At 44.4% G+C, this 16,212-nt stretch overlaps 1 protein-coding gene across 2 annotated transcripts in view; it reads right to left on the reverse strand.

Annotated features, from left to right (window-relative positions):
• Window positions 1-15,540, reverse strand: part of CLN8 (CLN8 transmembrane ER and ERGIC protein) — an 86,961-nt gene extending 71,421 nt beyond the window's left edge. Inside the window, exons 1-2 of one of the 2 annotated variants that reach the window (XM_069235821.1) lie at window positions 15,420-15,514; window positions 15,144-15,281 (exon numbers count right to left, since the gene is read on the reverse strand). The gene's annotated coding sequence lies outside the window, so the exon portion shown is untranslated. Of the gene's footprint in view, window positions 1-15,143; window positions 15,282-15,419 lie in introns of both variants that reach the window. The other variant, XM_069235820.1, reaches the window with a different exon arrangement.
• Between the last annotated feature and the right edge of the window lie 672 nt (window positions 15,541-16,212).

The raw sequence follows: 16,212 nt of genomic DNA on the forward strand, positions 1-16,212 counted from the left end.
AAGACTGTATGTTTTTGATGTAGATTGTAAGGGCTTGATTATGATTCTATCTTGGTCCTCCTCAAGGGCTATCTTAGGCTCTTGATGGAAGCAAGCCCCCTCCCTTTGGGCCATACAATACAGGTCTAGCTTAACTGAGGAACTTGGGTCTGAGAGGAGTGATGGGTCGGCCAAAGCTGGGGCCTGGCATTCTTCAAGGAGAGAGCCACTTTGGGATGTTGACCCAGCTTTTCGTCAAAAAGGGGATATGGTTTCAGAGTCCTTGGCAAGGCTTTACTAGGTTGGCTTCTCATTTGTGCAGGCTCTTCGGTGGATTAAATTTAATTTTTTCATCCTTTTGCTGGCACTTCTACCGGAACAGGAGATGGTTATTAAGCTCATTTTTAATTAGTTCCTGGCCCTGCGCTGATTCTTCCTTAGTATTTTTGTCATTGGTATACCTAGTTGCTCTGCGGTCGACAGATGGGGTTCCTCGGGTGGATCTGGGGGGGGGGGGGGGCGGAGGCGGGAAGGGGGAAGCTCATACTTAAGTTGGGGGCGTCATTTGTGGAGTTGCCTTTCTCCTCAACTAAGATGGTTTGTTGATGGGCTCCCTGTGTTTATGATGCTTCGGGATCTCATCCTGCTGCATTTTTGAATCGGTTGGGCCAGAGATGCTGGTACCTTTTTGCTGCAAAGAATGTCTAGGTTTAGTTTTACATCTTCGGTTAAAGAGATCAGAAGATTTGGGATAGTGGCGAGCTTGTCGATCAAGGGGTCACAGGTACAGTCAATATAGGTTGCTGCAGCATGATTTTGTACCCACATTATCAGGTTATTTAGGTCGGCCAGCTTCTGGTCAATCGCGGAGACTGATTTTGCCATAATGTTTACCAGGTCCACTCGGACGTCTATTTAGTTTGACTGGTAAGTTGGTGCATCCAGCGTTAGTTGGTATGTCCTGAATTGAATGTCCCACAGAGTCCCAGCTCCTGTTGCTAACCTTTCACCTTGAATTTGGGGGCAGGGTGCTCTATGTTGGATTTCTATGTTGGTTTTCTCTGGGGTTTTCGGGACTGCAGGTGAGTGCACTTGAGGCCTAGGGATGTATTTTAGGCCTTTGTAGTGGCATTTTTGGTTAGCCGTGGAGTGCTCCATCAATTAGTTTCCTCTTCTCTTGAGGGAATATGCCATTTGTCCTCTGGCCTGGCCTTGCTGAGGTTAGTTTGCAAGGATAAGGGTCATCTGTTAGTTGTGCCCTTGGTGAGTTCAGAATAGGAAAGATGGGTTCAATATAGGTCTGGGGCTTGTCTACTCCTGCCACCCTGCTGTAGTGTAGTAAGCATCTAATTGGTCCTACTGATCCCCCAGATGCTGGTGCGATTCCTGCCCTTTACCTTTACAAATGGTTATTCTGACCTCAATTGGTAGTGGTGCGCTGTTTCTCAGTAGTGGTCACGGACGTTTGGGGGTAGGGGTAAACTGTATGAAGTTTGTGGAGAAAGGGACCTCAGTGAGAATAACTCCAAGTCTGTTGGGGGCCTCCTTGTTCTCTCCATACACGGGCTATTACAACCTCAGTCCCCATATGTGGCCCAGTGAAGTGGTGCGAGTCGCAGTAGGAGCTATTTATGTTTAAGGTTGGTTAAACTGGAGCTGGCAGAATATTTGGGTCCCCTGAGATGGAGAAGATGGTGCCAACAGGGTCCTTTAGAAAGTCAAACTTGTGTGGGATTTTTGTGACTTTCTCAAACATACGGGACAGAGGTGAGGTTAGTGACTGGTTCACCTGTGCAGGTTTTGCCTTAATAATATCTGTTGTTAGAGTAGCTGCAGCTTTCGCTTTCTCCTTACAGGGGGTTGAGGCGCCCTTTCTCTGCCTGACCACATGTTCTTTTCAAGGTTGCTGGCCTTATGGGCTGTGCGCTTCCAGGTGGGGTTGGGGAAAGGTTTGAAGGGTGCCTTACGACGGAGGTCAGTCGGACTACTCTTCTGGGGGTTTCCCGTTGAAACTTTGCTCTCCTTCAGCTGTCGGGGAGTGCAAATGCTGAAAATGGGTTGCTTGGATGTAATTCCAGGCTAGCACAGAGGCACAGAGCCCTACTGACTCTTGAAAAGGCCATGTCCTGCCAGGCAGTTAGTCTCGAGCCAAGACAAGAAAGGCAGGATGCCTGTAGAATTCAAAAGGGAAAACTCTAGAAGCTTCTCCCCCACTTCAGAGGCAGAAATGGATATATATGCTGGACCTCAGACACAAACTCTGGAGTACACTTCTGGACCTGTGGATTCTCTGACAAGAAGGACTGTTGTGCTCCTGAAAGGACTGGCACTCTGCTGGACTACTGCCCTGCTATGCTGACCTGCTGCTTGCTGTCCTCCTGTCTAGGTGAGAAGGACCGGACATGCATCTGTTGAAACCATAACCACCATAGTGACTCCAAGGGCTAGTTGGCTGGCCTCCTGACTTGAGCCTCAGGTACATAAGGCTTCAACAACTTTGGCCACAGCACCTGGACTCTGCCATCTTTGTGTCTACCCTGCTAAGTGGTGCCACCCGAGTCCTCTACCCTTGGAAGTGGGTTTAAGGTGCTCTGCAAGCATCTATCAATCTAATGGAACCAACGCACCTCATCTTCTGCATGGCGGAACCCCAAAAATAAATTATGCATCACTGATGCTGTGTGGATCGTCTCTATTGCAAAGACCCACATTGCAGCCCATCGCTTCATCAGAACTGCAGCTGCGCAACGCATCTTCTGGTTCTGGCCCTCCCATTCCTTCTCAACAGCAGCCTCAACGAAGATCTGGACTGCACATCCCAGCCTTGCATCTTCTTGAAATCAATGCATCACCTCGACTGTGCAAGGCATCCTTCATGCTGGACTTCGCATCACAAGCCCTCATTGATGGGATGCTTAACGACGATGCAGGACCTTGCACGCCAGCTTCACTGCTTCTCTGAGTAGACGTATCACTTCAGATGCATGACACATCTTAGACATAGACTCTCGTAATCCTCCACAAACCAGGATTTAAGGTACTTTGTTCAGCTGGCCCAAATAGGTCCTTGTATCTGGCCTCCGCTTCATCACAGTTGGACTGAACTTGAGACTTTGTCCTGGTCCAGTGCGACCACAGATCTATAGTGGGCGCTTTGCAATTTTGCCGCTATTTTCACGGAAATCTTGAAAGTTAACTATCTCTAGTTTTACTGATTGTAGTTTTGGTCTTCTTTAATTTATTCTTTTTGTCTAAACTGATGTGGGATTGTGGGTTTTCACTGTATTGCTGTTTGAAGTGTTGCAGTGTTCTAGTGATTGGAATTTGTTGTTTTGGTCTTGATTTATTTAACCTTTTTCATTTGTTTTTATTTTTCGAACTTGGTGTGGGATCTTTATGTTTAGTGTTTTCATTGTTAACTGATGAAAGTGTTGCAAAAAATACTTTACACATTGCCTCTGAGTGAAGCCTGGCGGCTCTGTGCCAAGCTACCAGAGTGCTGAACACAGGTTAATATATGGCTTTCTTGTAACTACACACTGACAAGGATTGTGGTTTCTGCTGGTTTCATTCCCCTCAATTAGTAACCGAAGTTCTTCCATGTATTCACAATAAATGCAGCGGTAGAGGTCTGGTAGGACAAAACCAGACTTCTTCAGCAACCAGAACGTGGATCTACAAGAATTGTCTTGGCATCCAGTTTTATACTTTTTCAGGTGTGCCCCAACTGTTGTATGTGAACCCAGGCAGAATTTGACTCTGTAATGTCAAAAAGGATGCTCACAGCCCTTATTCTGCATATTCAGAGAAATCATCTCTGCCTATTCCAGCCAGCATATTGTTTGCTCCGAGAAGGCATTCCATAACTATTGAAGAGTAATTTATTCTAAGAGAAACGAGAGTGCTAGTGCAAAGTACCCTCAGGTACCTTAGACAGGGAAAAAGTAACTTTCCCAAAATTACTTTTCTGTAATATTTATTAAAAATCTAACTTCACAATTGGACTGGATATTTAATAAATATAAAAAATAGTTGTTTAATCATTTTTCCAGCTAATCCCATTCCAGAGATAAGGCATTAGTATTTTAATCTGTAGTCTGGTTTCTTACATAGGACTGCTAAGCCTGCCAAAGTGAAAATAGATTTGGGGTGCTAGTCAGTGTGAGGACATGCTAACATTAAATTTGGACATGTCCTACTTTTTAATGCCATGCACCCTGTCTTATGCGCTACAAGGGCTACATAGGGATCACTTAGTGATATTTAAAAGGTAAATGTCTACCTCTCATTGACAGGTCAAAATGTAGTTTTTACACTGCTACCGTCAGGTAAAAACAGAAGGCCTGAAGCAATGTTTGCACTGCCATGGTAGTGGATGGAACAATAGGTGCTGCAGTCTACTGGTGGCATTTAAATTCCAGGTCATGTGTCACTTTGTGCTACATACTACAATCTAACAGGCAGGTTAAATATGCAAAATAGGAAGCCAAATCAACCATTTTTAAACAAGAGTATAGGCACTTAACTAGTGATGAGCAGGGGTAATGTGCAGAGTCCTAATGCCACCAAAAATATAGGATCCAGCAAAAGGAAAAAACCCAGGGTGGCCACAGAGAAAAGGTGGCTATCCTACACCTTTTAACTGCTGTCCTCCCTAGGAACCTTAGGAGTTGCCCTGACCCCTATTCTCTAATTTTGAACCAGTCTATTGAGAGTTCCTCTCTCCCTTTGGTTTAGAGTCATGATGCTCCTGTCCTTTGTTAAACTTGTTAGGTAAACATCTGTAAGCTAACACCACCAGTTTTCTCTAGATCCCTCTCAAAGTCACACCTGATGGATATTTCCTTAATTGGGTAGAACACTGCTCCCTGAGTACTTCTGTCACCATCAATTGGTTTAGTAACATCTTCTCCTCTGTCCCTCTCATCCACACTATGAATCTAGGCATCAAACGGGCGCCCTTCCGATCTTTTGCCTTCTTTAACACTCTGAAAGTACTGAGATGGCTTCAGTACAAACCGTATAATCAGAGCATCCTTCATTTGCTCATAGCTTATTTGCTGAGCCACAGATATTCAATATCTGTCAAACCTTCTGTGGGACGTCATTCATTTAATTGGCTGCTTTAGAGACATCATTCAAAGCCTGAACTCAACAAATGATCTCTAAGCTCACAAATCATTCAAACATAGCTTGTCCCTTCACATACACAAGCTCAAGCTTGTTTAGAACCTTGGCAGCTACTCTGGTACAGTTGGAAGTGGAATCACATGCATGTGTATTGTTAATACATGTTATTTAGGTGGGAATAACCATTTCACTTAACATTCAAAAAACTGCCTTTACTCCACACAAGTTTCTTACAGCTAGTGATGAATGAGAACCTTTCTGTATCCAACTACTGGACAGCAGGGAGAGGAGGTAGCAGCTTCCCAATATGGGCTAGAGCTCCCACAAAAAAACATTAAAAAATTCAGCCATTCTGACCACCCCCATGGCGAGGGCGATCAGGGAATTTACCTCCAATCTGCTCTCTGCAAGACAAGACAAAAAAGATTGGAGTGGGTGTGGCACACCATAACCATCAATCCTGACTAGTCCACCTCTAAAGCTCCAACAGTCTTTCTACCCCTTTCCTTTAACAATATCTGCCTGGAGCACCCTCATGGCAAGCAAGAGAAAAAATAGATTATTCTCTGTGTAGTTTGGACACATTGGCAACAGATAGAGGGTAAATTCCCCTCTCACCATGCTATCTCCCCTGGGTGGTAGAAAGGCTGTCTGGTTTCTGGAGGGGGGTGAAGAGCAGCACTAGGATGGTAAACCACTGTTTCCCACGTTTTCCTTGATTTGCTGGACGGCTTGGAAACCCCTTCTGCCCCCCACCTCCCTACCCCTGGGACAGGCAGATAGGTGGTAAAAGCCTCACTCTGAACAGCCAGCAGGCTAAAAGCCCACTAGACTATTAGGGAAAAAAAGTGAGAAAAGGACAGGGGATTCAATGGGGGGGGGGGGGCTAACATGGGTCATTGTAACGGACCAAAGCTATTACCATGTGACAACCTCACTGCCACCACACTGACTTCACTTCACATAGTTCAAGCTTTGACCAGTCCCTGTCGTGAAGGACATGCATTATCACACAAGTGGGGTACCGTTTTTATCTGGAGAAATGTGGGAATGGTGTGTGGTGAGTATTTTGTGACTTCCTACAGATTTCAAAACTCTCCCCTCAAACAAAGTTGAGGAAAATCTGCAATTTTAGCCACAGGTTGACGTTAGTAGAGCATTTTCAGTATGGAAATGTAGTGGAATTCACTCAAGTCACACCACACTCCTCCTTGATGTATAGGTTTCAGAAATGTCTGGGTTTGGTAGCTTTCCCTAGGTAGAGTTAGAGCTCAGGCCAACACGCCAGAATGGGCCAATTTGTAAGGTAAAGCTTTGATGTGTCCACATTCCGTTTTAGGGCCTCCCACCCAAGAGGTGTACTATTTTATCAGGAGAAGTGTGTGAACAAAGAATAGTATAACATGTGTTATTATCACCTGGATTGATCTCCATTTCCAGCTTCCAAATATAAGCCATTGTGAAAGAAAGAACACATGTTGCAAAATGCTCTCTAAATCAAATGACAGTATGGGTACTCCCAAATCCAGAGGTGCACAAACACCCACTATCACTAAATTCAGTATCCCAGACCCATTTAAAAAATACATAGGTTTCCTTCATACCAATTTTACATTCATTAGATTTTACCATATGAAGTGTTGCATGGTCAATGAAACATCATTAGAAACTGTAGTTCAGTTGTTGGCTTTTAGGTATTGCACGTTGTTGACAAATCGTCCCTGCTACCCGAATCGTCTGACTGACATAGTGGAATGTTATTTTTGTAATCATGCATCGAGGCAAAATATAGCAGATGAAAACTATGTCACAAATTCCTGTTTTTCCCTACTTATTTTCACTGTTTTATTATTTCAATGATTACTTTCTTTGAGAACACCATGAGCAATCTATGCAAATGACCCATCATTGAATTCAGATTTTTGTCCAGTTTACAGATATATATATATACACATTTACAGATTCACCCATGAGTTTCACACCTGTTTCCCTCAAAAACTGCATGTAGGTAGAAACCACAGAAAATAAGAGGAGTCACCCCACCATGAAAAATAAAAATACTATGGTAAAAAAATATACTGGGTACAACTCTGTTCCTAAAAGCTGGGAATATGTAGATCTTAGCACATCAAAACATTTGTTTATGCCATTTTTACAAAGTAAAACCACACACTTTGTCAAATTAACATAAATGCTGCTATACGTTCTGCTATTTTGTTGGATCAAAGGAATCCACAAACCATTGGGTGCTTTTAGAATCCAGAACAAGTGAGGGGGAGGGGGGTTAAAAGAAGCAAATTTGGCCTGGATACCATTTGCAGAAAAAAAGTTAAGCATGAAATTCTCTCAATATATAAAATAGGCTCAACTATTCCAGAGGAGGAGGTGAGGGCAGAGGGGGCAATGGGATAATGGTCACTGCACAGCAAAACAATGTTAGCAACCATTTTACAAACACAAGATCTGGAACTCAATTGCAAAGAGAATCAGACTAAATTGATTGCATTAAATGAAGTGGGGTATTCTTTAATTTGAGAATTAGGTTAATTAAGGCCTAGCTCATGCATGTGGATGGGAATGCTTACTCTGAACAGCTATACATGGGGCGAAGTATTTTTAGCAGGATGGAAACAATAAAAAAATCCACACCTACTTGCAAGTGAAAATAAGGTGTTACACAAGGAAATAGAGTCATAGCAGAATTATTTTAGAGAGGTGGCATTGCTTCTCCACATCACTGTGAGGCAGAGGGTGAAGGGAGATAGCAGAAGAGGACTCCACAGCTGTGGGAGGGTACCCAAAGGGTGCACTACAGCTCATTTTTGTGGTGGCAGGAGACCATGGTTGGTGTTGGTCAAATGGTGTCTCAGTAAAGTAATGGAATCAGTCCTGAAGCCGGCTGAACTGTAGATAATAATGTCCTTTGCCGAGGTGACTGTGCTGAAGACTGAGCAAAGGATCTAGCTGCCACCACCAGAAAATAAACAAGAGAAAACATTGGTGTTTGGCGCTTGCAATGCAGATCACTACAGAACAGGGAGCAGACATAAGAGAAGGCAGCTGCGGTTGGAGGATCGGTAGCTCAGCAGGCACACTGGAAATCAGGTCTGCACCCCTCCATAACTGGACCACGCCTAGTGCCACGACTCCTAGCACTCCCGTCCCCCAGAGACACACCATTGTGAGCTTCACACCCTCGACCCAAGACGTTGCAGCAAACACTGCCACCACGCCAACCCACCCTCCAAGGTAGGACCATTCACCTGCACCCACTGCCACTTCACCCACCACAGCACACACCAGACCACCGACCAGCACCAGTTAAAACACACCACCTGGACAAAAACACCAACCTGCATGCGCCCTTCTCAACACAAGCTTACTATGCAAACACACCCCCAGGATTTGGGACCTCATCTGCACTGTCACATTTGACATCCTCTTTCTCACTGAGATCTGGCTCAACCTCACTTCCACAAACAACATCACCACTGCATTACCCAGAGGATACAAGATGACCCACTGCGACTGCATCAACAAGCCTGGCGGAGGGATTGCCATCATACATAAGACAGCCATCCAATACACAACCACAAATGACAACATCGCCCCAGCCATAAAACACTTCTAATTCTGACTCCAGACAGACAGCAAACCACCATCAGGGGCACCCTCGACTACCGTCCTCTAAGAGGGAGTCTATCCTTTTGCAACTTCATGACCCCCCACCACAGACTCCAACAACTACATTTTCCTTGGCGACCTCAACTTCCATCCCTATTCCCACAATGACATCACCACTATTAATCTCCTCAGCAGCATGAACAACATCGGACTCACCCAACCCATCCACGGCCCCATGCACACTGCAGGCAACATGCTAGATGCCATCTTCACCTCCAGAAACTGCACCAGGTACAGCAACACCACATAAATCTCCTGGACTGACTACTCCATTGTCTACTTCAACATCACCAGCTTACAGACCTGCACCCCCAATCTGCCCAATGTCCCCCATCGTAACTGGAGCAAAGAACCAAAGGACACATGGATCAACACCCTTAGAACCACCCACCCCATGTTCTCCAACAACCTAGACCACAGTGTCAGAAATTTCAACAACTGGATCACTGATTGCGCTGACAGCAACAACACCCACAGAAGGTCCACCAAGCAGGCTATCTGGTACACTGAAGGCCTCAGAACTGTTAAATGACACTGTAAACAACTAGAAAGGAGATGGTGCACCAGCAAAGACACAACAGGCAAGACAGCCTTGAAGACAGCCCTCAACCTCTACCAGATATTTGAGAGAATTGAAGAAAAAGGCCTTAGCCTCACACATTGAATCAAGCTTCAATAACAGCAAAGGACCAACACTGTCAAAGTATTTTCCAATCCTTCAGCTGCAACAAACAACATTACCCCTCACAAGAACTCTGTGACAACCTTGAAGAATTCTTCCACAAGATCACCATCTACAGAAACTTCAAACCCAAGCCCAAGGCCACAGACTTCTTCAAGCAACAAAATGACCCCGCTACCACCACAGACATCTGACTAACCAAACAGATCTAGCTCGTCCCACAGGACACGGCCTCCATCATGAACTCGGTCCACTCAGGGGCCCCAACCAACCCATGCCCTCACCACATCTCCAACCTAGGCAAAGCCAGAATCAGCCACCTTGTTCCACACCTCAACTTCTATGTCCACCGTCCCAAGGATTGGAAACACCGCAAAGTCAATGTCCTACTAAAGAAACTATTGGCAGGGCCCTGCAAACTCAACAACCATTGACTGATCGATCTCCATCATCCCGTTGCTGGCCAAAGTATTAGAAAATATCAACAAACAACAACTCTCCTCACATCTGGAATGGAAGCTCCTACTCAACTCCTCCTAATTCATATTGCATAGCAACAACAGCAATGAGAATCCTTATTGCAGCTACTGACGATATCTGAGCATTTCTCAACCGAGGACAGACTATGGCTCTGATCCTCCTAGACCGCTCAGCAGCCTTCGATACAGACTCCGACCACACATTCATCACAAGGCTGCACAACATAGGCATCCAAGGAGCCACCCTCAGCTGGATTGCCTCTTTTCTCACTGGAAGAAAGCAAAAAGTCTGCCTTCTACCCTTCACCTACGTAGCCAAGCAAATTATCTGTGGAGTACCCGAAGGGTTCTCGCTCAGCCCCACACTCTTCAACACTTACAGGTCACCTCTGACCAGCATCGTTAAAACCTACAGACTCAGCATCATATCCTAAGCTAACAACACACAACTCATCCTCTCCCTCCTCAAAGACACCACCAACATCAACTTTCACAACTGCATGACAGACGTCGCTAACTAGATGACGGGCAACCGCCTCAAGCTCAAAATTACAAGACAGAGGTACTGAGTTTTGGAAACAGGAAACAAAAGCTCCCTATGGGACATATCCTTGTGGCCTCAAAACTCAGACCTACTCCTATCCCCACTGACCACGCTAGGAACCTAAGCCTCATTCTGGACAACAAACTAACCATGATGACCCAGGTCAACTTCGTCTCTGCTTCGTGCTTCTTCATGCTCTGCATGCTTCATAAGATATTCAAATGGGTACCTCAAAGCTCCAGACGCACCGTCACCCGAGCCCTTATCTCCAGCCAACTGGACTACAGCAACGCTCTCTACGCAGGGATTGCTGCTCAACTTCTCCAATGACTACAGACCATACAGAAAGGTGCAGCCAGACTTGTCCTGGATCTCCATAAAACAACCCTCATCACCCCCACCTAAGAGAACTCCACTGGCTCCCTGTTCAGAAAAGGTGCCAATTCAAGCTCCTGACCCATGCATGCAAGACCCTACATAACTGCGGACCCACCTACTTGAAACCACCTCCTCAACTTCCATTAGCCCACCAGATAACTCCGCTCTGCATCCCTTTCTCTAACCTTCACCGCCTGCAACCGACATAGCAGATGCAGAGGTCATTCCTTCTCCTGCCTAGCAGCGAAGATATGGATGAGCTACCCTTTCATCTACAGACCTCCCCATCTCTTCCAGAGTTCCAAAAGTCCTTAAAGACCTGCCCATTCAGCTAATCAACCGCTCTCTGTCACTGCCTGGATATCCTCACTGGTGACATGCAGTGCTCTACAAATCTTTGGATTTATTAACTGACTTCTATATAGGAATGAAGCACTTTTCCAAAAGGCAGCAAATGAGGCTAAAGAATTGACATGCATTACTTCTCTCCCATAAAACAAGAGAGCCACACATGTAACCATTGGCACTTGAGGCCACATGATTCAATCCTCAGAATCCCTGAAAAGACCTCTGCACATTTTCATTTGCTCTCTTCTCTAAGGAAACAAAACCACAGAAGAGACTCACAACATTGTCTGTGACCTGTCCTTTCCGGAGATTCACACCACATACGATGCACAGTATACCAAAATACACGACTGACTCATAGAATTATAAAAGAATCAAAAAGAGGTATTAAAGTATTAAGTTGGGACAGGTGTCAATTGAGCACAAAATATAGTAGGATGTTTGTCTCAAAAAAGTGTAGTATGCACTGCTGTTCAGAAGAGTGGCTGCTTTCGCTATCATAAGTCATATGGTAAAAATGTAATACTGTATTTCAGTATATCCAATTCCTACAAAGTATGTCATGGACTCAGGAAGAAAGCAGTTGCTTCATTTGTCTTCTCATAAGGGACTCATTAGTGGTGGTTTTATGTCTGAGACAGGGCATGTCATCAGATATGCAATCAAGTCTCTGTAAAGCACGTGTTTTAATAAAGGTTACGATCTGAGAGGCAGAGGAAAGAGCATTGACTCATGGACAGAGAATAAGGGTAAGTTAACTTAGATCTATAAATGTGATTAGATGTCTGTCTGACAATCATATTTACCTTCATGGAAAGTGTGTGAGGGCAGCGAAGAAGGTAATCACTCTAAGCAATCATTAGCTGTCCCTACACTAACAAACACTGGCAAATAAAATAGGTATTCACTTAGCCCAGCTCTTGACTTTGCCATTGGTTTGCTGATTGCACCCGCATGGCTGGAAATCTTGAAATGGATTTTACATTAAACAAAACTCATCCCAATATAAACGCTGATGTTCATGCATTAAATGTTTAATCTACCTATTTAATATGGAAGGGGGCTCTGTTAGAATGGTAAACTATTATTTTTTTTACGTAAAGAAAAATAAGTATGTGTAAAGCAAGAAAATGGATGTGAGTGGCCTGATAGCACTTTTCAGTTGTCAAGCCCTCATAAAATAAATACATAATAAATGAATTAATAGAAAAAAAATTGTTTAACACGGGGAACGGTAAAGGGAGTGGGACCGGAGTGTGGATGGGAACTTTGAGGAGAGGAGCAATGAAGAGAAATGCTTTGTGGAAGAGACAGCAAATACAAGAGAAGAGAGTAAGGAAATGTGTAACAACGTAAAGAAATAAAATCACTGACAAACCCAACATACTAAGTGCTACTAGATGGCCCTGAAGTCAGATACAATTGCTTGAGAAGTCTTTAGCAAAGTTGCAGTACTTCAAATTGTTACTAAATGATCCTCTCGATTCAGATGCAGTGCTTGAAAGTCTCTCACAAATCTGCAGACCCACAAGGTGTTACTTGATGTCCCTCTCGAATCAGATGCAATAGTTGGAAAACTCCTTCTCAAATTTGCAGATCTCAGGCAATTACTCGATGTTTCTTTCAGGTCTGTGGGAATGCTTGAAGCTGCTGTCCACAAGCTGTTTGTTACTAAATGTTCCACCTTCAGTCAAATATAACTGTGTGAAAAGTCTTTCTCAAGGTTTCACTCCAATAATTTGGTGTTACTTGAGGACACTTACAAATTGGAGATGCATGAAAATTCTTTCACAAACATGTAGTACTTTGTTTTTACTTGATGTTTCTTTTGAGTCAGAAGCAACTTTTTAAGATGTTTTGCAAAGCGCTACAGTGTTGCAAAATGTTTCTATACGTTTCAGTCAAGTCAGGAGCAACTTCTTGAAGACTTTCGCGAAGCTGCAGTACCACAAAACGTTACAAATTATCCCTGTCGAGTCTTGAAGTGTATACATTAGACTTTCTCAGCGCACAGCCATTAAGAGCCAGAAGGATGTTTTGGAAACTGTGACACGGGTTTAAAGTGGATTTTACAGTTTTCTGCAAATACACCGATAGAGGCCTTATGAATAGCATTTGACCCTGGGAAAATATGTGGCCTTTTCTGAATTGAGAAATATGCAAAGACGTGTCATTTTATGACTGTTTGCCTACCATCACATTGTAACGGCATTACAAACGAGCTACGTCTGTTGCTTCCCTTGCTCATCTTTGAACGACTAATCATAAAAAAGAAGAAAGAAATCACTACACAAGTAAAACGACTTAATCTGGTTCAACTAATCCCACACAAGGGACTGCTCTGGACCGCATGGCACCCAGCTTAGTTGTTGCTTTGTCTAGCAGAGTGTGTATCCTATGGGTTACTAGCCAAGAGTTCAGTGTATGCACTGGGTTCCAGGTTATATAGGGCAGGCATTAGGAAGAAAGGTGCATAGCTGTATGCAACGAGCAGCAGAGTAGACAACGCTCTGGACAGCACAGTGCTCGTCTTAATCTCTATAATTTGTGCAAGTGATATCAGTAAATGTAGTAGTGAACTCGGTCAATGTGGTGAACAGCATCGTGCTCTGCTTAATTTATGGTTGTGCAGCAATGTGCACAGTGCATGGACTGGGAGACAAGATGCTCCCTTTATTTCTTGGGTAGCACGGTCCAGATGGCATGCTGTGGGCAGTACGAAGTTAGGCTTGCCATATGCTTTGTGCAGTAGGGCGCACAGTGCATACTCTTGACATAATGGTGCAGTGGGCGGCAAGATCTACAATGCATGCACTACACATCACAGTGCCCAGTTTAATTTACTTTTTTTTGCAGCAGGCTGCTTGGTACACGTATTAAATAGAAGGGTGAATAAAGAGTTGTCTGCGTAGCCCGCTGCTGTGCGTAGTTTATTATTTAAGCAGCAGGACGTTCAGTTGGATCCACTTGACAGTAGACAGGAATCGTGAAAAGCACAGAGTGCAATAACGTAAATGGGTGGGCGTCCTTGTGGTGGCAAATAAACACCGAAACAGAGCGACTAACAAAGACATTCAGTGAAAAAAAACAATTAAGTAGAGGAAAATGGTGAAGTTATTCAAAATTGTGGAGTAAATTAAAAAGAGGGTTTGCCATTAATTCCTCACATCTGAGCAAAAGGAATGATTGGAATTGAACTGTAACCCAAAGGAGGCAGATCGTAAAAGCTTCCTTGGATTGTAGGGCCAGGCGAAAAGTCACGAAAAAGGACTCCCCCAGAAAAAAAAACATTTTTAGGCCGGTACAAAGCGACTAACCATGATTCACGTGTGAACTGGGAGCCAGTGAAACGTTATTATGTATAACGAGATAGACTCTTCTATAACGTCCTCGGATACACGTACTTGCAGAGGTCTTGGAGGCTCGAGGCGTTAGACATGTCAAAGTAAGTACCACCTTAACAGCCTTAGCACGAAACTATGTCTGCCTGAGCTCTTTCGATGGTAAAAGGGAAGTTGGGGGATGACCCTATTCTGTGTTTCCATCAGCTCAAAACAAGCGGAAGGAACTCTTTTCAAATGAAGAATCACAGAAAAGTCTGTTTCCAATAAATTCTAGGATTCCCTCTAAGGAACGGGTTCTGGTAATCAAATCGCTCGGCGTAGGAACGGGACTATCTGATCCTCAGCGTGCACGGGGTACTAAGGAAAAATATCGGCCAGTATGATGCACCACATAAGCAACAGGCAGAAAGATTAGCAAACCACGCTCTTTATAGCGGACCTTTGTTTATGGCTTATGTTCTGATAACAGATCTGCGGTAGCTCATCTAAGTGCACGCTGGTTTGCTCTTTGAAAGGCAGCGTTACCAGCCTCTTCCAGCACGACAGACGGGTTAAGGACGTATCTCGATGTTTACCTCGCTCTCTTCTTGGTGGTTATTCTGTTCGGGTGAATCTCCAAGTTTTAACAGGAAGCTGCATAGTTGCCTCCTTTTATCCTTTTGAAAATGTCTAAATTACACGTCCACAATCTCTTCACAAAAACGAACGAATGCCTGCAATAAAGTTTCAAATTGGTCTCGCATTAGTTAACAGAGACCATGCTAATTCCTACAATCTTTCAGTCAGCGTATGTAGTACACGTTCAAGTCACAGCAGGTGTGAAATACGATGACAATCTGCTCGCTACTTACAAAGACCATTCCTGAATTCAGCCTTATGACCGTCGCAGGATGCTGAGCTTTTAACGGGTGTCACGTGGCCGTAATTCCGGGACCCATACTAACCAATACTACGGCTGTGCATATCCTGGGAGTCGCCTGGCAGTGGGCTGTTCTGGTAATATGTAAAATAGCCTAGGATTGGAGCACTGGGGGAGCCCAGCCAATCCTACTGTGCGCTATAGGAGTCGGAGGTGCTCTTTGGCTGTGGAGTGCGCATCCTGTTTTGTGACTCGTCTTCTTTCAGTCGACGGGAGCTGCCTTGATTTTGAGTGGGAGGGAGTCTGTTTTATAGGTCTCCGCGTTAGAGGACTTTTAGTTACTGCCAGGACGATGACGGCCTATTTCCTGCGAGTTTTGTGTATTTCCTAGTCCCTTCCCCTGATTGACTTGAATTTCTTAACCTTCCTCCACGGGGAGAACCAGACCGGAGAAGCAGCATGCAGAGCCAAGCTGCTGTTAGTGTGCAACAGCCTCTTGGTTTAATGTGTTTCTTTTTACTCGAGGACAGGTCCGAGGTATGTATCGACATACAGCATCGGGCAAAACAATGAGAAACGGCGAAATAAACCAGGTCAAGTGAGAGTAAAAGGGCGCTTTTATTAGAACAGGTATGCAGCTATGAAGCTCTCTAAACATTTTACAGTTTAGAATTAATTGCCTCACTAATAGGACAAACAATTCCTAACACCCCACCCGTAAACCCCTCCCAACAATAAAATCCCTTAGGCATTTTTACATGCAGGGCTGGCGTTAGGCATAAGCA

This window comes from Pleurodeles waltl, chromosome 5 (genome assembly GCF_031143425.1).
Source record: "Pleurodeles waltl isolate 20211129_DDA chromosome 5, aPleWal1.hap1.20221129, whole genome shotgun sequence".
NCBI classification, from domain to species: Eukaryota; Metazoa; Chordata; class Amphibia; order Caudata; family Salamandridae; genus Pleurodeles; species Pleurodeles waltl.